We start from the raw sequence: 27,200 nt of genomic DNA, 5'->3' as shown, positions 1-27,200 counted from the left end.
AATTCAATTCAATTCAATTCAATTTTATTTATATAGCGCCAAATCACAACAAAAGTCGCCTCAAGGCGATAATTGAGATAACAAGACGCTTTTGTTTGGCGTCATAAAAATCTAGTGCACCCCTTTCATTTACAGTGGTGCAATTCCATTCACACCGGACTGTGGCAGGTTAAAATTACCACCAGCTCAGTTAAAGGAAAGAGAAGTCTCGGTTTACAGGATAGGTAAAATGCATTACGTTATGCATTTTACGTCATGTTATGTAATCTCGACCACAACAGTGTCTGAAATATTAATGATCATGATTTTACTTCAGCCCTACGATATATTATCTGCAATGACAGAGCACAGTACTAATACAGGGACACCTCACATGTGGCACAGTCCCCATATATGCATATACTGTACTGCGCAGTGTGTGTATGCATTAATACTAATCGCACAAGAGCCGAGTCTTGATGTGATGAGTCATTAGACACAATTCAGTGGCAGCATGCTTTTGCAGAAAAGTTATACCTTCCGAACATTGCTACAGAGAGAAAGACACACACAGATACATGTATAAACAGCTGCACAGCCAACACACACCTAAATTATTTCGTAAACACTGAATTAATCAGCTCTTAGACAAATGGCTGAATAAATACTGTAGATAACCAAATCAATATTATACACTCAATTCATTTGAGTTCACAGAGATGTCAAATTCCGCATAGTTCCATAGCACACTGATTAAACAGGCACCACATTAATTCAGTAAATCAATAAAACCAATCCGTCAAATAAATCAAGTCGCATGGCCGACTGCAGCCAATTGGAGGGCAAGGGCACATTAGAATTCCCTTGCTCTAACTGCATATCTGTGTCAAGCAGGCAGAACACTGATTTACTGTGTGGATTCCACAATTTGTTGAATGAAAATGATTAATCCATGAAACAATAACCAGGGTGCCAAGAAGGCACATGGTAATTCTATAATGATCAAAGACTCAATTAAATCCATTCCCATTCTGTTTCCTAAATGCCTCTGCAGCTGCAGAAAGCATGTGTGCGTTTGTGTCTTTGGTGATCAGTTTATGTTGTGTTATGTGTGTCTTTTCTGTATCAACTTGGGGATGTGAGCTGATCAGGGGGCAAGCTGTGCTTTAGCGAAGTCCTATTGTGGTCAGGTGACGTACGGCTCGTGATCATACACTAAAAGCACTACAGGAGGACAAGCGGTGTGAACGTAATTGTTACTAGATTAAAAGTACAATCATATTCGGACAGACAGACTAGCTACTCTATTCAATTACAGACATGTCCTTCACCATCCACAGTGTAACCTCTTGCGGTCCCCATCTTCAGATTTTCATTTTTCATAAAAACGTTTGACTTTCTTTTGTCCCCGTTTCAGACAAAGGTAACAAAGCACTCGATAACTAAAAATTGCTGCACAGCAGTGTAGTTTTTAGAAACAACGACAAAAAAAGAAAAAAAAGAAAGAACCCTCCATATAACCACAGAGGGTTTGCTGAGCATGCATGGTCATTTTTAGCAGCATCTTACCTCACATTGATTCTGTTAATACCACACCTGGGTGCTAGTTGTTGACTGTTTCAGTGGAAAAAACAAAGCTTTATCCACTCAGAGGCATGAGCATTGCAGCCTCAATACTATCTTTGCAATGCAAAGAGGAAACTGTACTTGTGCCTCTATAGCTGATCAGCATAGAAATATCTTGGATTTTGCAGTTCATTCCCATCACTCTCATCAACCCCATGTACATGCATCTCAGGTGTTTCTGAAAGCATGCTGATAGACCCGGCTTATGTTACCTGCCTTCTACCACAACAGACAGAAAAGTACCTTGCTCGCTAATGAACATGATGAAGCAATTAGCTGCTAGAAAGAGAGTAAATTTCACGAGGTGGCCAGAAATATATCAAATAATTATTCCCGTTATGCATCTACCAGCTGTGTAAATAAGCAGGTGTTTGTTAACTTGTTCACCGTAACAACTGATACTCAATCACTGTTTACAGATGCTAATTTAAGCAAAGCATGTGAAAACTGAGACTTGTGTAGTTGCTCTTTAGTGCCATCAGCTAATTGTTGGGAATTTAAACAATTGCCTGGACACAAACTCACTTTTACCTCAAGACGATTCCTACAGGACTGTGCCGCGTTCTGTCCAGATAAGTTTGGCATGTTCGCTGCACAAGTACAAAAGGGAACATTATAACAACAATATTGTACTAGGCCGATTAAAAACACACACACACACACCCAGAGCGGCAAAAAGGTTAATAAGCTGTTGCACTCATTCACTTTTGCATACAGTGTCAGGGAGGTGAATCTATGATACCACAAGTGTGGGTAGTACTTTGGTTTGTGTCCATATGTGCAGAGGAGCAGAGGGCATGAGGATTGGAGAGGCGCAGCACAGGCTAGTCTCAGGTGAGGCATGCATAGTCCCAACATAATTATAATCCTTAATTAATCCACCTCGGATGCTCTCTCTCTCCATCGCTCTCTCTCTCTCTCTCACTCACTCATCTACCTCTCTCTTGAAGTCCATTGCTCTAGGTGTTTATGGACTTTTTCCATCACGGTGCACTTCCCCCCTCTCCGTCTTATCTGGCATCATGTAAAATGCTCTGGGTGTTTTTGCAGCTGTTTATGTATATACGTGCCCTTTCATACCTTTCTCAAGGAGCTCCATCTCTTCTCCCATTCCCCTCCTCCCCTACCTCATTTCTTTTTTTCTCAATCTGCTTTCCTCCAGCTCCCATCTTGGCAGACAGGAAAACAAGCAGCTTCTCTCAGTCCCATGTTGTTTCTTGGTGTTCTCAGTACTCACAGCACGGAACACAGAGACATACAGACACAAACATGCTCACACCAGTCCAACACCATATACTCCAATGGGAGTGCTGCTGACACAAATACAAACCCACTAGGGCCGTCCCTCTGTGGAATGACTCAGGTGTGTCTCGCATGAACACAGCTTGCAAGGATCCTGTTTATAAACATGTCTCTCCTAATTCTAGTGCCCAACAGAATGCCGGTATAGCAAAGACAACACCGAGTAACTCCTGCAGTCATTGACTGCGAGAGGTCGGTGGCAGAAAGCGAGAAAGGAAGAGGATTGTGCAAACGGAGAAATAATAAAGGAACAATGAAGTTCCATTGAAGATGAAGGGTCTGGACATGGCACTAAGCAGAAGGTAATGAGGATAAAGGTGTCAGTATTGACGCAGGTAGAATGAGAGCACCAGGTGTGAGGAGGAGTGACGACTACTTCTGCCATTACCACTCAGTCTCTCGCTCTGTCCATTTTGGCCAAGCCAATTAGAGGGGCTCATCCACCACTCCGCTCTGCACCCTCCATCAAGCTATCAGAAAACATAAGGATTGATTGGACAAGCTATTAGGTCAATTGATCCCTGTTTCCTTTCATCTGTGTGCTCCTCCTTTTTCAGATGGATAGCTTAGATGTGGAAACCTACTCCAATTACCTAAAGTTTCACCTTTTGTCTAGTCAAAGTTTCTCCCATATGCTCCTTTTGGGTATTTAGTTTTAGGTGAAAATTTGCATTTAGAATTTTATAAATATTTGGGTTTACTTGCACATATTTGCATTTATAGAGCTTTCTGTGACTGCATCCACGGTTCGCAGAAGGACTGAAGTTGATCTCAATGGCACCATTGCCATTATACACCTTTGGCAAGAGCTGCCACAACTTACTTTCCAAAATGCCAGACAACCCACAGGGCAAAATTATACTGATTTGTGATCATTATTTTCAAGTACCTTTAAAATTATATCCTGCCACAGGGCTTTGAAAACCTGTAAAACGCATGTTCATAAATGAAAACTGGAAAACAAATTGATTTGATACCTGGGATTTAAAGTTTTCCATTAATTTTTTTTTAGAAGCAAAGGTGACTGGACAGCTCAAGTAGTTTGGGTATATGTTTGCCTACCTATCTAAACTCTGAATATCCAATAAAGGCAGAAAATTACATAAAATAAAAAGAGCAACTGTAATATGGTCACTGAAACTCCAGCGACACATTTGTTTTAAACAGAGATCCCATTTTCTCTGACAAATCAGTGTAAAACTGAATGAATTGCTGGTGAGGCTGATTGGTCACATTGAATGAGCATCACTGAGTCTTTCCCCTGCTGTACACCCAGTCGTCTCTCAGTCGATAGACACAACCCAAATACACCAGACACTCAATCCAATGTGTTGCTACATGGACCAATCCAGCTAATTTAACACCCACTCCATTTATGAAAAAGAGTCCTCATCGATTTTTTTCCGTTCGTGTGCTCTTATTGCTCCTGTTCATTTTCGCCACGCCGGCGCCTACACGTGCTCAAGGCTGGCAGCAAGTGAATTGAATTAGTGTGTGGTGGGGTTCCTGTAAGATTGGCTCCTCAAAACCCACACCTCCAGACTTTCTCCAGATGTAGCAGAGACGCCAGAGCCGATAACCAACAGGCTGCAGCACAGCTGCGTGACTACATCACCGATAACTCCACAGCACAAAGCCCGGTAGCCTCACAAAGGACATTCAATGCCCATCACTTCTGCACCTCATTGCCACAGCAAAGAAAGGCACTGTTTCTTGGCCGTTATATATATCCCTGGCCAGTGCAACCTCCACTCTTCACCCCTTCTATTTTCCTTTCCCGTCTCCCTCTTTTTGCTGCTTTATATCCAATCCATTATTGCATGTTTATCCTCCAAAAATGTAATCTAGCATTTAAGGGGAAAACAGCCAAATGGGCTTAGAAAACATAATATGGTATTTTTGATTGCAATAATTAGTCCAACAAAAGCTGTTAAAAACCATTTCCAGTGTATTTTGTCAGCAGTGGTAAAACACTGAAACACAATAACTGTCATAATCATAATGGTTTTCCTGTCAGGACAAGTCTTATCAGGCTAGTGACAACCCCAGAACTGCCACTGCCAGGTAAACACTGCTAACTACAAAGTCAAGGAGCGAGGAAAAGCTACCTGGCACTACACAATAAAGAGCTTCTGGGTCAGTCCAGAGAAAAACTGCCCAACAGACACGCAGAATTTGGACATAACAAAAAGGGTAATAAAAGAATACTCCTGCCCATTCACAAGGGGCGCACAGGTACCCAGGCAGCATCCCGTGAGACAATAATAACGGGCATGGATCCCATCACTGCCACAACCCTCACTGGTTACCTCCACCCTAATAAGATTGAACAGGCTGAAGAGCGCTTCTTAATCTCATACTGTAACGATGCTATATCACTCATCTGAATGCTTTTTGTGTGCTATGCAGAAATCAGATTAAGAAAAAAATGTTTGTTAGCCATGTATTACAATGGAAAATAATCTTCAGATTTATGATAAATCTATATATATTGACCACGCACATATCCGAAAATAAATTTTTTCAATGGCCTGCTGTACGTGCAAGGATTTTACTAATCCAATATCATATCTGGGAACCTTCCATCATCAAAAGACAATTCTGAGATTAAGTTTATCATTTGAATATACTGCAACGCCATAGTAGAGTTCCTCTGTTCTGTACTGGAATAAATATTTGCCTTTAATTCCCTCCTGGAGATTGAAATAGCTTATAGTGGCATTATGTGTGCACAGTAAAGTGTGTGTTGTTAAGTGGGCATGTTAGAACACCATCACCACATATGCAACAATTTGAATTAATTAAAATTATTCACTTTGTAATGAAAAGAGAAATGGCTACATGCGTTATCGTGTGCACTTGTAGCTAAATAATTTTTGTGTTTGCCGCACAATGTTATGAAATTCTGTGTCTTGACTTGACTGACGGATGGCTTTAATTAACAGATTTTCATAGCAAACGGCTCCCTTCTATTCTTTAGTGATTATTCATTTATTTTTTATTTTAATAACATGTGTAATTGCCCACTGAGAACCCAACATTTAAAACAATTTGATCGCAAAACAGAAAATTGAATTGAATTGCGTATTTATCTGTATTATACGTGCATTTTGAATTATGTTATTTGCTACCCCAGAGGGCATTAAAACTGTAGAATAATGTACTGCTATACTGTTACTACAAGCCACATTCAGTTTCATTTCATACCATCTTATGTGTGAAAAAGATGTCACTGGCTTTCACAGGTTAAGGATAAATCTCCATGCAGTGTCAAAATCAACAATCCAGCTTTTTGGCATGTAACATTCAATATGTATTGCTTCTAGTAATTAACAATCGTGACAAGAGCTTCTTTTTTTTTTTAAATCAAGTATTACAGTGACAGAACAGGTGTCAGCATTTTTTTGTAAATCCAGTCAATGTTATTTTTCTAATGTGTCTAATGTGTGAAACAGAATTATGCTGAACTGTCCTGAAATAACACAGGTTATTTTGTAAAAATCATCAATTCTTTTTCCTTTCCGCTAATTTTCTATCAACAAAGTTATTTAGTCAGTCTTGTCAAAGAGCTGTAGGGATCTAAACAGCAGAAAGCAAAATGAAAAGAATTTAAAAAATCTGAAGGTGTAGTCGCTTTGGGAACTTAGCACTGTTAATCCCATTTATAAAAAAGATCAAGTGTACGTGTCTGTGCATGTGTGCAGGCGCTCGCACACGTGCACAGACATACATGCTATAAACGAAAACATGAGTATGTGCATTTCTCATGTTCATATAGACTCAATGACTACACTTTAAACCTAAATGGATAGAAGAATTTAAAAAAATCAACCAGGTTCTGTATACAGTGTCTTCTTCACAGCCGATGTTTTAAATAAAATAAAACGATGATCAAATCCTGACCACAACATTTCAAAGTCTCGAAAAACTCAAGTAAATCTAATTCTGATAAGTGACTTATTAAATGTGTGACAATCATTAATGCCATGCTAATATATGACTATTATTCAACCATTGAAAGCCAGGAATAATTTTTCTGATGGTGATGTGACACACAGACAAGGGGGAAATAAATCCTTCTGTCTTCCCGAGGAGTGTGTTTGGCAGTAAACCAATTCCAAGTCTGGCTTCTTGAATGCCCAGATAACGCAATCAGACAGTTGCAATATTGCTGTTTTACCACCTGAAGAATTTAAATTTCATTCAGCCCCTTCAGAATAGTAGACATGCCAATTTTTTCCCTAAGAATTGGCAGGGCAAACACAATGCACCCCAGTGAAATGAGGGAAAGAATGAGGGAAAGGATTACAAACTGAAAATAACTGTTTTCAGGGGCTTTCTTGTTTGCCTCCTCAGGTTCAATTTTATCATAATAACACACAAAGACAAAAGGTTTGATTTCATCTATCAGAGCTGCAATACAGTCGGCTGATGCCTTTTTATTAGAGATTTTATTATTAAATTGGGAATTAGCTCAGCGTAGTAACATTATAATGGGGTTATCATGATTTGAACCCCTAAATATTAAGGGGGTCACATTTGATTAAATTTGGATGTATGACAGTATGCTTCCTGGCTTGGTTTGTAGTGAGGTGATATTAAGACAATAACATAATAACATATTCTGTTGCCATTTTGTGCACAAGCTATTATTAGAATGTCAGATGGGCTAAATTTAACAGAACTTCTCACATAGTTTGGGAGACCCAGAAACACTCAAGGACTCCCCAACAGCTAGCCTATAGTTAATGATTTGACAAGGTAGGATTAATGATGTAGTCTTGGACAGGGGGTTGGACAGAGTAGTTCACACTGAGGCTGTACACTTGCTCTGATGCATTCCTCTAATAATCAATTGGTTACTTCATTTCCTTCTCTAATTGAAGGAACTTGCGGAGCAAAACCTGAACAGAGTGATTACAAAAATCACTTCTGTCACAAATATCCCAGAACATCTTGTTTTTTTTCTTGTCTAAAAAGAGTCGTGATTTGCCTCGATTTCCCAATGTCAACTGAAAACACTTCACAGCTTCTTCGCTTTTATAGGACATGCACACTGTCACTTTCAGGCTCGCAGACCCTAAGTATTAATTAAAATTGCCAAAATCTGTTACTGTCCAGGCCACGGTGCAACGCACAGGCCCACAGACGAGAGTTATACTCGCAGATGCGACTAATTTAGAACATCCAGCACGCATTTTAAATATGAGGCGACTGCTGTTGACGCACCGTAAACATGAACTTCGCTACCTGTCAAAACATAAAATATTACATAAATAAATCGTATTACCACGTCTGAACACCTCACGCAGGCTCACAGAAGAAGCCAGGTTGCTGCGCATTACATGCTATTACTGTCGCACTCGTATCACATGTATTTAGAGCACGTGTAAAATAAAAAAGCTGGACATCGATCCTACCTTGTTTCCTCCAATCTCCTTCTCCTTGTTTTCTCAGTGTGTCTCATTCATTCTCGTTTCTCTCCTCACTTGCCTCCTTCTCCTTTTCTTCCCCTCTGGTTATCACTCGTTTTTTCTCCTCTCTGGTGCCGTCTTCGTGCGGATGCATAAGAATTAAAAATTAATAGCCTGCTATCTTAAAGACGGGAGACAGGGGGGGGGAAATCCACCCGACTAAAAAATATGATAAAGCCAATGGAGGGAAAATCCTCACGGACAAAACAGATTCTCACGAAAATGCGCCCGTGTGGGCATCAAAATAAATAACGGCGACGACACCATCCTGGTAGAAAAATAATATTAGAGCATGCGGAACACTTTAACGATGAAGGTGACGGAAATGTTAAACTATAGTTGATTAGTAAGAAAAATTAAGTTGTAATTCTGTTGTCCGTCCGCCGCTGGCTTGGTGGTGAGCATTTGAGCAAATGTGTCACCGTCGCAAAACGTCTGCGTAATACAGACCAGACTCTTGCATGCCTGATGTGTTTCTGTTACACGCTTCCCCCCCCCGAACTGTCGACTCCTTGACTTCGTGCAGCTCTACAGTGTAAAAATCATCCGTTGGAATTAGGACAGTCTACACAAGTCACATGCGGTTATCTCGTGCGTCTTGACGCACAGAACGGATCACTCTAGTTTCCCTCTTTGTCGACAGGCAGCGCGCACTCTCATCAGGACCGTCCACACGGCATTTTCAACCTCTGCAGTTCTGCATCAGGCCAATTACAACCTAGCGCATTCGTCACTGGCTTTCACATACAGTTTGGTACCTTGAAGACAGTTTCATGACAGTTTTATAAACAAGCCTTAGTCGACCTAAGTTAGGGAAATTTAGTCTATACCACGTCTGCCCGCCCACTAATGAAACGGCTTTTTTTGTATAACATTAGCACCTTTTCTTTTCTTTTTTTTTTCCAGATGCCTAACCCACGTGGTTTCCCAAGGTGGATTGTAGGAACCGCCAGAGGTCCTCTAAATGGTCATCTGTAATTGCCCTGCAAATTAGGTGTAGCTTAATTGCACACAGTGCAAATCGTCTTGAAGTACCTGCAAGAAAAAAAGGACACTGACTATTTGATTCCTACATTAACTTTGCTCAGAACCACCTTCCACCTTTCTCTGATATATATTTCACTATACAAACGGTTCCAAAAATGCTGTGACTGTTTTGTCTTATGCCAGCATGTTTAAAAGACGCTGGGGCAAGGTCATCAAAGACCTGGTTGTATAATGACTGAAAAATTCTAAAAAAAAGCCTAGTGGAACATTAAGTGATTAATTAGTTTAATTAGCAATAGGTCACAAACATAAGTGGGTATAAAAGGAATATATAAGAGAGGCTGAGTCTTTCACAGGCAAAGGTTATAGCGGTGCACCGCTCTGTGAAAAAGCTAAAGAGATAATAGATCAGTAATTTGAAAATAAGAAAAAAACTGAAACTTAAAAAACTGAAAATGACATGATCAACAGTAACATAAATCTCTGTACCGGAGGGCATTCACAGTGGGTCTGCATTCACAACAGAGCTTATTCTAAAGCAGAGCTCACTCTATGGGCTCAGTAACACTTTCCTCAAACCTCTGGCAGTGAACAGAGTGTAACTACATCCACAAATACAAGCAAGATCCAGAATCGCTGCTGCCTTCTCGGTGCCAGAGCTCATTAAAGACTGAGGAAAAGCAGAAAACTGCTGTGGAATGACTGATCAAAATTGGAAACTGGCTTTGGACATTATGAATGCTGCATTTGCCTGGTTAAAGAGGAGAGAAGCCATCCATCTTGTTATCAGAGTACAGTTTAGCAGTCAGTGTTGTGATGGCATGGGTGTGCATTAGTGCACATGGCACGGGGAACTTGTAAATCTGTAAAGGCCCCGTGACTGTTGATTGATATATACTGATTTTGGTAGAACATGCAACTACTCAGGTGACTTCCTTATTTCATTCAAGTCAATGCCAAGCCAGATCCTGCACGTATGCCGGTAGCTTTCCACCCAATGACCCTTTCATCCAATTATAACACCTGGCATATTATGACACAAAAAATATGACAAAGAAGACTGTTGAACTGTTGCAGCAGCTGACATTTTGCTTGTAAAACTACAAGTAACACAACTACTGCAATTTGCTTCCTCAGTACAAACACTTACAGAGTTCTCTTAAACGAATCAGAATCAGAATCAGAATCAGAATACTTTATTGATCCCTGGGGGAAATTATTTTTTGTTACAGTGCTCCATTTTAAACCAACATTAAGACAAGACAGACAATACGCTAACTAAGAATAGTACAATATATACATATATATACATACATACATACATACATACATACATGAAGACGATGATCATCACAATGGTAAATACATCTCTTTCCCAACTTTTGGAGAAAAGAACTGGGATGGATGTTGCTGCATCAGACATAAAATTGGTCTATTTTTTTACCCAAACCCAAAAAATTCTCAGTTTTCACATTTAATTTGATATGTTGCCTTTGTCTTCTATACGGAAATAATATGCAAATCACTGTAAACTGATTTGTGCATCATTTTAAACTGCATGCATCTGTATTTTAAAATTAAACAGCCAGTGCTCTAATCCAGCTACTTAGCCTGCCACTGAAATGCTTTCACTGCATTAATTTTAAAGAGGTGTTTCACTTAGAAATCGTCCAAGTTTTTTAAATAGAAAAGACGTCATTAAAGACAAAGTTCTATCCATGTGTCAGCATGAAGTCGAGGTGACTGAACCTTGCTGCTAGAGAGGTGAAATGTCTAATGTCAAGATGGAGCTGAAGCTTCAGTGCAGGACATTATGTTGACTGTGTGTTAAAGATTTATTTTAAAAGTCCAACAATTTTATACTGTATGGACAGTTAATCAATAAAACCGCCATGATAACAGCCATTTGTGTGGGAGTCATTTAAATCAACCATACAGCAAGTTCTCTGTGCTCATATAAGACTTGTAGATTCTTCACTTATGTGCACCATGTATTAAAATGTATCTAGGCTTTTTATTTTTTCCATTAGTTTCAAAGCACTTAAAGAAAAGTTTCTAAATAATGTCAAAGCACCAACATTACAAAAAACCTACATCTTTAAGATTGCAGTCTGCTGCCCAGGAATAGATGGATTTTTCAAAAGATTGCTTTTCTGGTTCTTCTGGTGTCAGACAGTTTGTTGAAAAAAGAAAGCGTGTTATACGGCTCTGAGTGAGTACATTGGCAGGTGTTCTCCAGGACGTTCACAGGTGGGTACAGGTTTAAGGGGGTGAAAGTGTATGGAAGGAAGGAAGAAAAAAATCAGCAACTAAGTGGAGGCATTGAAGCTTCTTGGTAGTTCTACTAAAAGCTACTCTTAGTTGCAGCTGCTCACTTTTTCCGGTAAGTGTAGGCCTATTCTTTTAAGCCTGTTTCTCTTGGGCCAAAATTAGCATCCCATTTAAGGTCACCGAGAATTACAGCTGCACCTTGATAAGCAAACTAGCAAGCTAGGGCTAGGACTGGGTAGTGAGAGCTATCCTCCAAATAAATATGGTACTCACCAGTTAAAAAAATAACACTGGCTTCAAACCAGTAGCAGTCGATGACATTTATATGGCAACATTCCTACACTGCCTAATGATGCCTTAAAACATAAATTACATTACAGCATTACTTTACTGTTACCCATGGAGACAGCCACAGACATTATAATAAGAATCTGAGGCAGACATGCGATATATTTACAGTTCCTCATCCGTCGTCCAACTATACAGGCATTCAGTGAAGTAGCTTTAACATTTATGTCCTTAAATAAACTGAACGATTTAATCTGCTATTATCATTCAAATGCACCTGTTTTAAAAAAGTTACGTATCCTCACTAAAAGCACTTTTATTACGTGGATATTGGCGCGTGTGTCTGTGTGTTCAGTGGAAATTGTTTTGCTATGTCTGCTTGAAAGCCATTAAATAGATTTAAATTTGAACCAACTACTAAAAATGCAGTTTTGTTTGACTTTTATTTTAGACTGAACTTGCCATGAGTAATAACTCTGGATTAATCCCAAGAACTCTTTGTCTCCAGGTGAACATGGGCTAAATTCTCCAGTGCCAGATGAAATTATTTAACTTCCATATCACATGCAATAATTGCACCAGTTCGGGGTACATGTTGCAATTTTTCTTTTTACTCTGAAAATCCTTTTGGCAGTTTCTATTGTGGTAGCTAATGTTGGACTCTATTGAATAGGCGCTACATGCCGTTGCCACTTAGCTTTCTGTTACACAGTACCGACTCTGTTATACCACTCTCAAATCTAGGCAATTGACCTTCACAGGCTGTCTGACTCATTGTGTCAATAAACACAGGGCATAATGTAGTTTGTGCTCTATGGCGGTCTCACACTTTATCAGTATTTTTTCAGAAACAGATGTTATTCATGCAAAGTCACAGTACACTGTATAATTAGGCTGCAGGCAAACCGTGCCACCTGGTCCACTCTGGACCGCTAAAAAAAACAAATGTCGACAAAGTTGAAGCATCAAGTCTTTCCTTTGTGCTTTGCAAAATCTGAACAGTTGTTCACTGCACACTGGTCTCTTAGCAACAACAATAGTAACTCTGATTAAGTGCTGATTGGCCTCGTAAGCGCTGCTCATAAATAATATGATCTCTGAAAGTCAAATGATATAAAAGATAAATAAACATAAAGAATGACAAAGATTTACACAAGCTCTTGATTGAGAAACTGAATGGTGTGCATTAGATAGTTATGATGGGATGTTGTTTGGTGTTGAAATACATAACAAATACAATGAATAGTTTATAACAAAACTAATATATGTGCATTCAAAACAGAACACACAGTTACATTATACTGTAGTGCATTATAGTGCAAAGTTCATGGTGCTCAAATATATGATCTGCCTTTTGTCTCTCCACGCATGGTTGTGTTGTTTTAAGAGGCTCTCAAACAAATAGATGCAACTCAGAAACACACAGGAAGCTGAGTGCAAATCAAAAGCCCAGCTTTATTCAGAAATGCACTTTATAGACAGCACATGGTAATTACTCTCCTGCTTTCACCTAAATAAATTGATCCAGATAAGTGTTGATAAAGGCAGTGGTTAAAACACAGAGCTCATGAAAAAAAATGAAAGAAAATCCAAGATAAGCGTGAGCGCCTGTGTAGCACTGTAGCGGTTTTTTGTGCTGATGTGTGAGGATGTTCTAGCACTGAATAATTTCATTGAGGCTCAACCATGACTGAAAATCTCAGTCACTGTTAATAATCATTCTTTTTCTTCATTTGTGTTCCATGTTGCATTTAGTTTCTCAATACAGCGATGACTTGCTCGATAAGACAGACTTTATCAACAAAGCATCAGTGGTCCTGTTTGCCTGAATGTTTTCATGTGTTCTCCCGAAAAGGCAGAGAAAATGGACTCATACAGCTGGCATACTTTAATTTGTTCTAGCTCATGTTTGATTAATGCCAATTCTTCCTAGTCGGAGCTCGTGTTTGTGCGGCACCATATTTACATAACACCTTACCCTATTTGCAAATAGCTCCTATTTTCACAGTTATACGGCTTTGTGTTTTCCACTGATTGACAAATTATCTCCTGTACCACAAACCACAAAACCAAAATTTATTTTTGCAATACTTGTTATCAAAGCACATCACATTTCACAATGTGCTCTATAAAATAATAAGCCGAATAATGGTTGTGTGTGTTTTTGTACAGATAAGGTTGCTACTTAGCAATATATTAAAACATGATATGCATTACTTCAGAATTAATCCGTTTCATACAAATCACTGCTATTCACTTTGTGTATGAATGAAAATTAATCAAGATATTACCTGCATTTCTTTTCAGCATGTTGCCATATTGTCGGCAAGTAAAAACATAGTACTACAGAAAGCCACCATTATTGGAGGAAGTCTTTACTGCCTTTCATGCGTGCCCTGTGTAGTGTAGTCGAGTAGAAGACCTGTGGGCGTACAAATGAACACAATAGCAGGAAAGAAATTGTATGGTATTTCCAGTACTGAAAGGGGAGGAAACCAATGAAAAGGGTTTAAGAGTCTAACAAAGCAGACATGGTATTTGGAGCCAGCAAAGCGTTGGTGTACCACCTCTGCTTTTATATAGCAACCTGTGACCACCAGAGCGCTCTTCCTATCACTCTCTTTCCATTGGGATGATCATTGTAAAAGCAGTATTTCAACATTTCCAGAGACTGCATCCATAAAGATACCTCCACCTCTCCCTCTCTCTCGTTTCCCTTTTCTCACTCACACTCTCAATCTTGCTCTTTTGCTAATTTTCACTCACTGTGGCTCTGTGTCTCGGTTTCCCTTTTGCAATATGACATCGTCCATTATCTGCTCTTAGTACTAATTGGTGTATTAACGCCATGCTGTGGGTGACACAGTGAGAGAGAGGAAGAGAGAGCGAGCTTGAGAGACCGAAAGAGAGAGGAAGAGGAAGAGAGAGAGAGAGATGCAGGATGAATATGGATGAGGCAGACGCAGGGAGGGAACGAGGCTCTGGGGGAGGCGAGTACAGAATGAGAGAGAATGGAAGGCCAAGGTAAATCTTTTCAGCTGCACAAGTGGTTAAGAGCAGCATGGCAAAATGACGAGTGAAGGGGGAAAAAAAAGAAACCATCCTGTAATGGCTTGTTTTTTTTTTCAGTTGGCCTTCTCTGTATCCCTTTCTATCCTGCTTTCACCGTCACCACTTTCAACCCAATTATCCACTCTCCCTGGCGCCACTGGCAGCATATGGAAATGTAAATTACAGGCAAGATGGAGTTGTTGTTTTTTTTTTTTGAAAGATGTGGAAGGTAAGCAGCTCTTGAGGATGGGGAGAGTAGGAGGAAGAAAAGAAAGCGATGACAAACAACTGAAACTGAGGGGCTGCCTTTAGTCCCAATAGCTTGTCAGTATTGCTACTTTATCAGATATACAAATCCACCCACGGAAGAAAATATAGTAGACTGAAGTTGATTTATGTTGCTACATACATACACACTGTGAAGCTCAAATAAAAGTTTGCATAGAAGAGAGTATACATTTACAGCTTTAATATTATATACACCCAAATATAACTTCATGTTGGATGAAGTCCCTTGAATAAAACTGACATATCAAGTATACATATCTCCATATATCTATAGTAAGTACGGAAAGGGAACCTCAACACACTGAAAACATCACCAAACACCAGACTGTAAACCTCATGTAGGCATGAAGGAATACATAAAATGTCAAATGTTCTGGAAGGCCGTATGTTCATGTGTTAGTGCAGCTATAGGTCAGCATCTTTTAGCAAATCCACAACCATGTCTGCTTGGGAAGGCTCCTGCCTCTCTTAAAGAGAAAATGCTGTGTTCCAGTCTCTTATAATGCTAGCAAGAAAAGCCGTAATGGTGAAGTGGGTTGGAAATGATCCCCTGTGCGGAAATCGTTAATCTCAGAGGCTGTGAATATGGAAAAAGTTGGACGCCACATCAGTAAAAGGAGGACTCTTTTTCTTCAGCAGAAATGGGGACAACTGAAACTTCTGGGGTTGATTATAATCTGAATTTAAACTGATGAATTGGACAATTGCCACATCTTTAGACTAAAAAATCATGAATTGGATTTTGCTACATAAAACAAACTACTGTGCAACTGCAAAATATTGTCTCATTGCGTTATTGATGTCACAGCATTTCTCGCCTGATGTACCTGTTTAGTAGCATCTCTGTAGGATTGTTTATATATATATATATATATATATATATATATATATATATATATATATATATATATATTGTTTGTTCATTTGTCTTTAAAAACTTGATAAACAGAATTATGACAAAAAGCATGATATACGCACGTGCACCATAAATAAACACACTGATGCCAAACACACACTTAACTACATGAAGGTCCACCAACACGGTTGCATCACATGTTTGAGGGACTTCTCACATGGGCCAGCCATGGGGCTGGTGAATAGCTGCTGAAACTCAGGATACAGAGATCAAAGATGCTCATCCTTTCCAGTGCATGTGACATTGAGACACATAGAGGCTGATTATTCAGATAAGCAGATCTATCCTCGGGGGTGAAGGCAAAATGGAGATGAGTGTTTTGTTCATTATCATTAAGATCTAGCTTTTCCTCTGTTCACCTCTCTTCTCTCCACATGCTCATATTTCGCCCCCGCAGAGCTGATGAAGCCAACTTCTCAAATCTGCAATTTGCTCAATTATTTTCAATTATCCCGCCATCGCTGCTTCTATCATTCCCCTTAGTTCAATTGTGAACAGAAATCACTTGTTGATTGACAGCAAAGGCCAATTAGAGACAGGAGGAAAACTCTAACCCTTATGGTAATTACGGTTGATTGGTGTCACACAGACATTTTACAGACCATACACACTGATATTGGTAAATGTCCCTTTTACAGTGCAGCCTCTTGTATCTTATCACAAACATACTGTAGAATTAAAATGGATTCTTGCTGAGGTCATTTAAAGTTTTGCCGAATTTTAATATGCTTTACTGTTTCTTTACATGTTGAGTGAATATAGTGCACTGGGAAAGCTTTCAAAGCAACGCCTGAGACAGTATGAATTTCTGTCTAGCAAGAATCCCGTGTCTGTGTGCCTTTAGCACATTAACTTCAAGGTAGTTCTGTCTCAAGGCTTTAGAGAAACTCTTCGGCAGTGTGCACAGAAATCAATGATGAACTGCTTTTGAGCACGACAAAGACCCACAAATTCAATATACCTTCAGCAGTTTTGCTGTCTGAGTTTGTTCACCATATTTTAGTAGCTTAATGTAGGATAGTTCAGGCAAAACAGAAAATCAGTTACTTCATATATTTTCATTTTGTTGTGCATCTGTGGTTATCTTATGTGTTATTAGTTTCTGTGCGCCATAATCCATTTTTTTGTTTATTTTGTAGACGGTAATGAAAATTTAAAATTTGACCTCACTACTGCTTTTGTTTGAAGTTGTATTACCGGAGGTTATGGTCTACCACATTATTGATTGCTTGTTCTCCAAGTAAATATATGCAGACAATTACACATAACACGGTCGCATATGCAGAAGACACAGGTGACTATTTAATAAATTTTTCTAAATTAATTTGCTGTATAATAACTCGTTTTTATTTTAAATCTGTCATTCACAACAATGTGCTACATTTGATAGCACAGCACATGACACGCAGTGTATTGAGTCACAGTATCTTAAGTTGGCAGATATATTTTGATAGTTATTTGGTGATTGTAAAGGACACATCTTTCATAAAGTAACGGGAACACACATTTGTAAACTTAATAAGTGTCTAAAACAATCCCGACAGAGTCCTGGTTGTACAATAAAACGGCATTTTAAAGCAATGTTCACGAGCATCCCACAATTTACTTCATATGTCATGAATGTTATGTAATGAACACATGCTAACAGCCATGTTTCTTTTTCCTTCATCAAACATTGTAGTCATATATAGAAAGCCTTCCTGAGTGCAGCTCAACATTTCCACATCTCAGACTAAGGCTGATTTTTTGTGTTTCTCCTGTTAAATTTCAAATGACTCTATGGGGAAAAAAACAAACAAAACTTGAACCTTTCCACTCAAGCCTCTTTATTCTGTGCCGTCTTGAAATGGACATTTTATGCGGTACAAAGCTATTGACTTGCACTGTTGTTTGTGACAAGTAGGCTGCCAAAGCAAGTGGTGGTTACTCAGGACTCCCCTAATGACATTATGGGCCTAATGAGTTTTAATTGGGAGAAGATCTTAACTTGCAGACCTAATTGCATCTGATTAAAGACAATATTAGTTTTACTCCTGGCAAATTGGTTAGGGAGGCTTGGTAAGAGGGTTTTGGATGGCTCAGTTGTCTCCTTATGGAAATATTGCACATATCCCCAAAATGGTCTTGAAGCAATGGAACATAAAGCAAAGGCAGAACCAGGTGAACAAACACTCAGCTTGCAGTGATGATATAACAGAGGCATGCTACAGAGGGAATGAAGGAAGAGGGATAAGACGAGCAGGACTGAAGATTAAGAATTCAACCAGAACAACCCTGTTTCTGACCTCTACAGCTTCTACAGACACTGGGTGATCGTGTGATACGTACGCCTTTAGATTAAGGGCACAGAAAATAAGTCTCTTGTACACAAATCTCACCTCCCGGTTATTATTTTTATCTGCTTCCTAGCAATTCTACTTTCAGTTCTTAATAGCTGAACTGTTGCTAAGCCTCAGTACCAGTATGTGTATTTTTGGATTTTACTTGGCTTACAGTTTTCTCAGGAGTGGGAGCAGTGGAAATCTTCCCTAGAACCCACTTTGCAGTTAAATTTTCCAATCTTCAAAAAAGAAGTATAAAAAAAGTGGGGAGGAGAGGAGACTGCTAATTCTCAAACCTGAGAGCCAATGATCTCATCTATGCCCATCTATTTTCAGGGGCTGATAACATTTAGCTGAGATTTAAATTAACTTTATTTCATCTAACATGCATGGATGTTAAAAAAAAAGAAAGAAAAAAAGTTGCCAGATCTTCAGAAAATTGCATCAGCTGGTATATCGCTCTTAATAAAGTTGTCCTGTCCCTGCAGGACTTGGAAAAGAAATTCTCCTTCACACAATCTAATTTGTTCAAAATCACAATGTGGTAAAAATGATCATGAAGGGTCATCATAGTTTCACTGGGAGAGCGAACTTGCCGTTTACGGACATTGAAGTGTCATTAATTAAAAAAAATGTAATTGTAATTTATTTAATTGATTAAAAGCGGCAGGATAAACAACAACAACTTAAGTTATTACACATAATTATATTATGCTCATGTCTGCATGTTAGTATACACACAAACAAAAACAAGTACACAAAAACACAGTCCTTATTCCCTCCTCGTGGCATCATAAATATATGCCCTGGATCAGCGGTGATTTAAGGCCAGACACAGGAGAGTATAGTAAATTATGCGTGTATGAGGCTTCATTTCCTGCTCTTCTTAAGCACTTGCTTAATTGCCATTCTCACCTGAGCAATTGTATAATTTCCTTTATTTTTCTCCTCCTCTGCCCAGAATATGAGTCTATAATGAGCTGTGGGTGTCCCCCAAAGCTAAGCCTGGCGCCTTGAAATAGGTTTCACTAATTTACCAATTAGTCATAAGATACAATTAGTGTGCAAGTTCCCTAAGTCCATGAGTGCCCCCACCAACGGCCTCCCTACTTTGATTGTTCAATCTCTGCAGTGATCATCACTCCATTACTTGGCTCATGCTCTGGCCCTGCTCTGTTCAGCATCGCTACAAAAGCGAAGTCCCACCTGCACTTTGGATATTACTCTAACCCTATGTGCCTCTGAGGGAATCGGTGTGGGAGTGGGAGTGTGTGAATGTGTCTACGTCCGCAGCTCTGGGTTTCTGTTTAAGTGCAGCTGGGACCGGTTTCACTGACCAAGAGGATGAGAGCTGAGGAGGGGAGGGGTGGGCGTCTGGAGACTACAAAACTTATGAGAACTGAGATAAGTTACCAAGCAGCAAAGTGAAAGTTTGCTGGAGGTGCAAATCTAATTTATGGTTGGAGAATACCGTGTTGTGTTTCTCGCCTTAGTTCGCTCAGCCATTAAAACTAAACCCGAGGACAAATAAGAAATAAAAAAACAAACAAACCAAAAAAACAACACAACAAATATCAACGCTGCTACGCTCGCTGCTGGTTGTTATTATGCTGTGCGTGAGGCTCTGGGTGTGCAGTGATCAATATGTGAGAGGTCATTTGTCAGTGCCTTTTCCAGGGTGAAGGTAGGTCATTTTTCTTGATGGGAATACAGCCATCTTATATTGGATTTCTAATAATTTCTAATAATTGCAGCATATTACCTTCTGTTTTCATCAGGGTCTTATGCATCTTATCTACGAGTAGGTGGGGTCAAGATAAAATAAAATTACAAACTTATTGCTCGGGGAAAATACAACCAAATTACACAAACAGTAATGCAACAACTAATAAATGCTGATTTTTTTTAATTATGTTATTATTCTATTAATGCAAATGGTCTCAGGGATAAAAATAATTAGCACATTAAGATTTGTACCCAAGAGACAAGTTATCAAAGTTAATATGTTTTGCCTCTTGATGTGTATGTTGCATCTTAATTTAATATAGTCTTTAGGTTCATGTGTAAGAAACAACAAATGTTAACAAAAACGTTTTATTATTAGTCCATATTTCAAAAGCAAAAATGTGCAGAAATGTGCTAAAGAACAATCAATTGCATAAAACAGTGAGCCAGGTTTTAGCTTCAGCACCTTCTCAGTTAGCAGAGACTGAGGCAGGAGTTTCTGTGTTGATTGCTATTGGCATAAAGGGACACTTACAGTGCGATCACACCAAACATGTTTGGAGCGCTTTATTGGAACTGTGGAACAGTTACTGTGAGCAAAAACAATGCCATTTGATCAGCAGATAACTGCGCTGAGACTGAGGGAGGGCTAACTATGAGATAGAAAGAGACAATTTTTTATGATCTCTGTGCAATAAACCCTCGCAGTTTACTCACAGTGACTCTTCATGTCAGCAGACATGTGTAAGCTGCGGCACAGACTCCAGTATAGGTGACGAGCCCTGCATTTATTGCTGCGGCTGACTTCAGTCCTGTTTGATTTGGAGAAACTTCTCTGAGAACAGAAGAGCTGTTTTATTTGTTTCCAGCACAGCCCAACAAAACTAACCTTGGTTTAATAAAGAAATCATTCAATAATAACTGGAACCTTGGCGTGATTTTACACCGCGCATTGCTTGAGTCGCTTTTTTCACACAACAGAAGTGCAAAATAAACACTTGGTTAACTTTTCTGAGGAGTTTAAAGAGCAGTTTGTCACCTGCAGCTTTTAATCAGCAACGATTTTCTGTTCCTTTACTTACAAAAACAAAAATAATCCAGAGATTGATTAAATGTTGAAAATGGTATAAAGTATGTTGTCCTAGGAGCCATCTTTAAAAATCAACATGAAAAGCTTATTTCCTATAATTGCTCAAACACATAAACCATTGCATGTTTTGCCTGTTTAATGCTTCTTTGCACTCGTATTAGAAAAAGTTTGGCTAACATTATCTGTAACTGCATGCAGCTCGGAAACAGAAAGCAAACAGTAAACTGTGAAGCTGAATTCAATTAGATAAAAATAAAGGAACCCTGGATTGTTAACCTTGTGAATGTTTTTTTATCCCAGTGCAATGGTGGACTCCGAACATAATTATTATACTGTACAGGCCATTAATGAATGTAAGCACAGTGAAAGACTCGTTAAAAAGTAGTAACATAAAGTTATTAGAAGTTGTTCATTTAAATCAAAATTGTAAATGTGCTTATGAAGCCCGTGAAGACGATGCAGCCCAGGCAACATACGGGGTAAATTAAAAAATCATGTAAATTTGTTCATTTATATGAAAAATATAGGTTGGTTTAGAGTTATCCTCGCACTACACTCAAAAGTAATAATATGCATATATTTCACAAAAAAATAAAATAAAAAATATTTTTGTGGTACTCTAAGTTACGTTAAGGCAAATGGCATCGCTTTTTTCCCACTAACACCCTCCAACACCTGTTCTGAAAGCATGCAACTTTGAGAAAAGTAGAAAAGTAGGTGGATGTTTTTTAGTGCTGGAGATGCACACAATGCATTTATTCAAATTATCAGTACCATTGTCTACCAGGATTGTTCTTAACGTCTCTATGGGACTTGGGGAAAGAACTTGAATTTTTTTTAACGTTATCGTGAGTGACCTAGAGTGGATTTTTATTGCGTCTGACCTCCTGAAGTCTGAAAATGTTCCTGTATCAGTAGAAACCTTAAATCCCTGAGTAATAGGTTATAATTAAAGCATATAATTTAGTCAATTAAGCTGCAAAGCAGTTTAAATTAAAAAAGTTACATCCCATCGGTGCATATCAAATATGTATATCCATTTATTGACTTGTCATTTTCCTCTGTGTCTTTCACAAACCTTTATATCAGCTACTCCCTCTCTCTCTCCCTCTCTTTCATTGTACCTTCCTCTCTCACTCACTTCCTCTCAGAGGTTCATTCCCCTCATGCTAATGGACAAACTCCCTCCCCCCCATGTCTATCTAATCAAAAATCAATTAAAAACACCTCGCCGCCGAGTCTCCAGAGCTGAGGCTAGGTTGAGGGTGGAATAGAAACGCTTCCCGCACCTCTTTCTCTCCCTTTCACAATCGCTCGTCTCTCCCCCTCTCTCTTACTCACTGCCTCTCACTCACTCTTCCACCTATGGTCTCGCTCACTCTACCCTAAGCTCCGCCCTCCTGTCTACTGGAAGTTGGCAACATGATTTACGAGAACGGAGAACTTAATTTATATATTTTTTTCCTCTTGCATCCTCTCATTTATTTATTAGATTTTTCTCCCAGCCGCCTCTTCCTGTCTCTGGTGTGGAGGGGAGGAGGAGGATAGAGGGAGAGAGAGGATAGGATTAGATGGAGAGTGGTCTCGGGGCAGACCAGTAGACTGGCAGGCCTGCAGACATGGAACAGATCTGTCCCACACTTAATGGCATTAGTGCCGTCCCTGAAAGGGGGAGGGGAAGCCAGCAGGGAGACAGGCTAACATATTAAAACTGCTTCTATACCAGACGCTTGTCTACTCCACTCAAACTCTAACTTCAACTCCAACTCTCTTTCTTTCTGGGTGTGTTTGTGTTGTGCAATTGAGTAAGTGTCGGCTCTTAGCTGAGATGTGATATTCTGTGTTTAAACAAATTTAAACAGCAGACCGCATCAGAGTTATTTCTTTCTAAATATGCTCACACTGCACTCGCTGCAGGGGTAGCACTGAGCCAGTGCCCATCCTGCACACATGTGGATTCAGGCAGAAAACTTGCTTTCCCATTGTGTCAGGTGCAAATAGGCTTCAGCTCAATAGCTAACATAGCCCACGGTGAAAGTGACATCTCTGTCGACTCTGTCTGTGTGGATAAAACTACAATCACTCCTTCCTCTGCACTCTCTCCTTAACTCATTTACACTTACCCTCTTCCCACCAGGATTTTACACATCTTACCAATCTGTGTGACTTTGGTGTGATCAGTGTTGGATTGCTGACTGTCAGCACACCTTCCAAAACTAAATCCAAGCCTCGCGGCACCCTCGGAGCCTCAAATTACCCTCTCTAACCTTCCTGGGCAGCACACTCATATGACACACCACTAGAGTTCCAGGAGCATTCAGAAAATGCAAGAAAAGGGGAGTGAAAAGGAGGAAGAAGCCAGTATAAGGTGGAAGACTGGAGTCAGCAACAAAAGACCAGAGACAGAAAAGAGTCAGTGCAGACATAGAGAGGAGCGCTCTCCTTAAAAATGCACATATCAAGTGAATGAGACCATGAAGTGGCTGGGGTAGAGGAAGTTGCCAAGGAATGTGAGAGGACAATGACAGACAGGTGGAGCCAACATGGTGTGTCTTTTGATGGATGGAGCAGAGAGTTAGTAAATATACATGGACCCCGCCCTCCAGCTCTTTCAGCTGTCTCAGCACAGCCTGGCGTGGATGGATGGTAGGATTTTTTTTTTCTCCCTTTAAGAAAAGGTTAAGTCACAACAATATTGTTGTGGATCATAGAAATATTAGCAATACTTCCCTCTCTGTCAAGCGAGTTTGATTTATCCATCTTCCTCTGAGCATGCTGCGGAAGAAAAGGAGGAGGGAAAGCAGGGACAGGGGGAGATCGGTAGACACTAACAGCCTGGGGAGTGTTTTCTCTTTATCTGTGTGTCACAAAGGCCACCCCTAGGTACTGCAAATGTGTCTGGGAACAGCTTTAGAGAGAGGTATTGATCCTACTGAGTACTCCTACTGTATATAGCCAAGCTCTGCCCACATCCTTGCACCCTGAGGAAAACTATACAGGAACGAGCCGTGCTAAAGGTCACCCTCTGATGGAGACAGGAGCTGCAAGTGTCTATGCATGCCAATGTCTTAACTAGCTTCAAGCACTATTATTAAGTTGAAATACATGCACGCGTGCATAGTTATGTGTAGTGATTAATTCTGTTGCCCCAGAAAATTGGGCAGGGAAAACAAAAAATAAACCATCAATATTTTAATAATATATTAATAATTGTTTACAGAATATTTATGATCATGTGGATAAAGCAGTCACCCAGAGTCCAGAAATGATCAAGATAAGTTATTGCTTATTTTTAAGCAACAAATTATACATTACAAAGCTTTTCTGTCACCCATCCATTACTGCAGCTCCTCATGCTTTTAATTTTTTCTGCTAGTTGCTCGGTTCAAGGTAACACATCAATTCCGGTAACTACATTTGAATTTTCTGTCCCTCACTGTCTCTAAATTATCCTGCAGAAAAAGCAAATTATTAGCAAATCACATTTTGACATTGTGAACAAAGTTACAACAAGGTTGAGTTCATATTGCTACACAATAAACACAATTGCAGTGTACTGCGCCACGCACTGTTAGGCACATGTTTACAATACTGCATCAAAATTTTGAGTAAACATGTTTAAATGCTTAGTAAATACATTTCACTTCACTCACATGAGAGTCGAGAATATGTTCCGTTAAAATACTCACTTAAGACTTTATTGTGAACATTGTAAGTAATCTTATTTATCTGTCCATTGCTTAGCAATTTCTTTAAACACTGGATGCTGAAATGGTTTATTGGATGCAGTGTTATGAGCAGCTGTATGTGTTTAGCCTGCAGTTAATTCTGGATGGGAGTGAATGTCCATTAAATGTAATCTTGTTTTTCAGTCCAGCGCTCAAACCACAACTTCAGAGAATTGGCCACCGATGAAGACATCATCCATCATCCTACTGACACTCTGCCAGAACACTTGGAGATAAATATGGAGGCTTTTCAAGTTGTACCTGTCTTTTAGAAACCACATAAACCAACATAGAGCATGCTAGAATCATAATTCAAATTTATTTCTGCAAATCTAAAGTGTAAAATATGCCTATTCATCAGGCACTTCTCACTTTGTCAGCAGCACCTTTTATCCAGCGTCATTATTTCACATTTTGATGCCCGGTGTTTATGTTTGTGTGTGCCTCTGTGTGTGCATATGCGCAAGCTTTTCAACCTCATCTAACCTCCTGAAAATGTATGAAGAAAACCAAAAATGATCCACTCACAAATTCGAGTTCTTGCTTTAATGAAATAGTGCTTTTGCAGCTAATCTGAGGAGTCCAGTAGAACACTTATCTCAGCATCAACAGTGCTGCAGAAAAAAAGCTGCCATAATCGGATTGCTGGAGCTCTAAAAGGTTTTCTGTACATGGGTTCCTCGCTACGCCACTGGGCTCCAGGGCCAGACTGGGCACTGAAGCCTGACTGCCAAGCGGACTGTCGCTGTACAGGCTGATAAAGTCCAGAGAATCATCAGTTTCTTTGTTTGCCACCACAAGTCTACAAGTAAGATGATACTAATTACAGGCTTTCAATATGTGATTGAATCAGCAAGCAACACAGATGCAGAAGTTCACAGATACACAACACCCACACCTCTTCCACGCTAAAATGATACACTATGTAGATATTATGGTATCTGTACATGCTCTCTCCCTCTCTCGCTCTCTCTCACACACACACAGACACACAAATTTTAGACTCTGATTTGCTTTTGTTCTTTTTTTCTCACTGTACACCTACACATCAGTCCATGGACTCACACAGAGGAATTCATCTATCAGTGGTTCACTGTGCCCTGAAGCAAGTGAGAGCTGCAGCAGACATTGATCAAACTGACTTCTAACATGAAGAAGTTCAAAATCGCACTTTTCAAATCCCTTTACTGCCAGCAACCTTCCACTACTGAAATAAAAGAAGGCACACACACACGCACACACACACACGTTATTACACCCTGTTGTGTGGCAAACGTGAGCACAAAAACACAAAGATGCCCATTCACAGGCAGTGTTACAAAATGCTACATAACCCTGGCATTTTTAGATCGTGCTCACGCATAAATGGCAGCGATGCCATTCACACTCCTCAAGTGAATGACTGGGAAAATAATTCAGTAATAAATCAGTAATAACAAAACAATTAAAAAGTGAACATGAAAACAATGAGTGAATGGTCTGTCACACTCAAATTATACGTCTGCATCAACTTGCGCCATAACCGCAATTTTAACTCTACAATCCTTAAAATGTAACTACACAGCGGATAAAAGGAGTTTCTGGTTACTACCTAAGTTAGGACATAAATCTATGTCCAGCAGAAGCTTAAATCAAGCTTTAAGCAGCCAGGTGGGATTTGGGCTTTATCTTCTTCATGAATTAGTCTTTTAAATTAGCACATTGTATCAACACATTATGCACACAGTATCCTTTCTCATTCCCTCAGTTTAGTGATTTGCACCTTCAAATTGCTTAATTTATTTAATTGAATTAATAATTTGTGCCCTCAAACATTTACATCACACAATCAAATTCCTTCCAATTATAACTGTTATCACCTCCTTTTCATTCATTTCATTTGTCCTAGCCTTTGAAGAGTTCTTGCAATAGAAGCTGCAATTTAAAACCTTTTTATCAGCTTCGGATTCGCTCTATGTTACTTAAACATATTTCAGAGGATAGCGGGTGAACTCTGTTGAAAAAGAATTAGTCCTAAAATGAAGTGAAGGGTAAGTAGTTTCAAATTCAACCATCTCGATTACCACCGAGGCGCGAAATTCCTTCCTTTGGTTCAGATATGCTTTCTGAATTACTCAAAAATAACAGACACCCATCTTCCTCCTCCAAACGAAG

General features: G+C 39.4%; 1 protein-coding gene across 5 annotated transcripts in view; it reads right to left on the bottom strand.

The window, feature by feature from the left end:
- adgrl1a (adhesion G protein-coupled receptor L1a) overlaps positions 1 to 27,200 on the bottom strand; it is a 157,321-nt gene that overhangs the window by 91,407 nt on the left and 38,714 nt on the right. Inside the window, exon 1 of one of the 5 annotated variants that reach the window (XM_082529572.1) lies at positions 8,328 to 9,162. The exons of 2 other annotated variants lie outside the window; for them this stretch is intronic. The gene's annotated coding sequence lies outside the window, so the exon portion shown is untranslated. Of the gene's footprint in view, positions 1 to 8,327; positions 9,163 to 27,200 lie in introns of those variants that run through there. 2 more of the 5 variants (XM_082529571.1, XM_082529568.1) reach the window with 2 other exon arrangements.

Source organism: Aulonocara stuartgranti (genome assembly GCF_965226115.1).
Source record: "Aulonocara stuartgranti genome assembly, chromosome: 4".
Lineage (NCBI taxonomy): Eukaryota > Metazoa > Chordata > Actinopteri > Cichliformes > Cichlidae > Aulonocara > Aulonocara stuartgranti.
The sequence above is the reverse complement of the archived record's forward strand: the minus strand, read 5'-3'. Positions and strand labels throughout refer to the sequence as shown.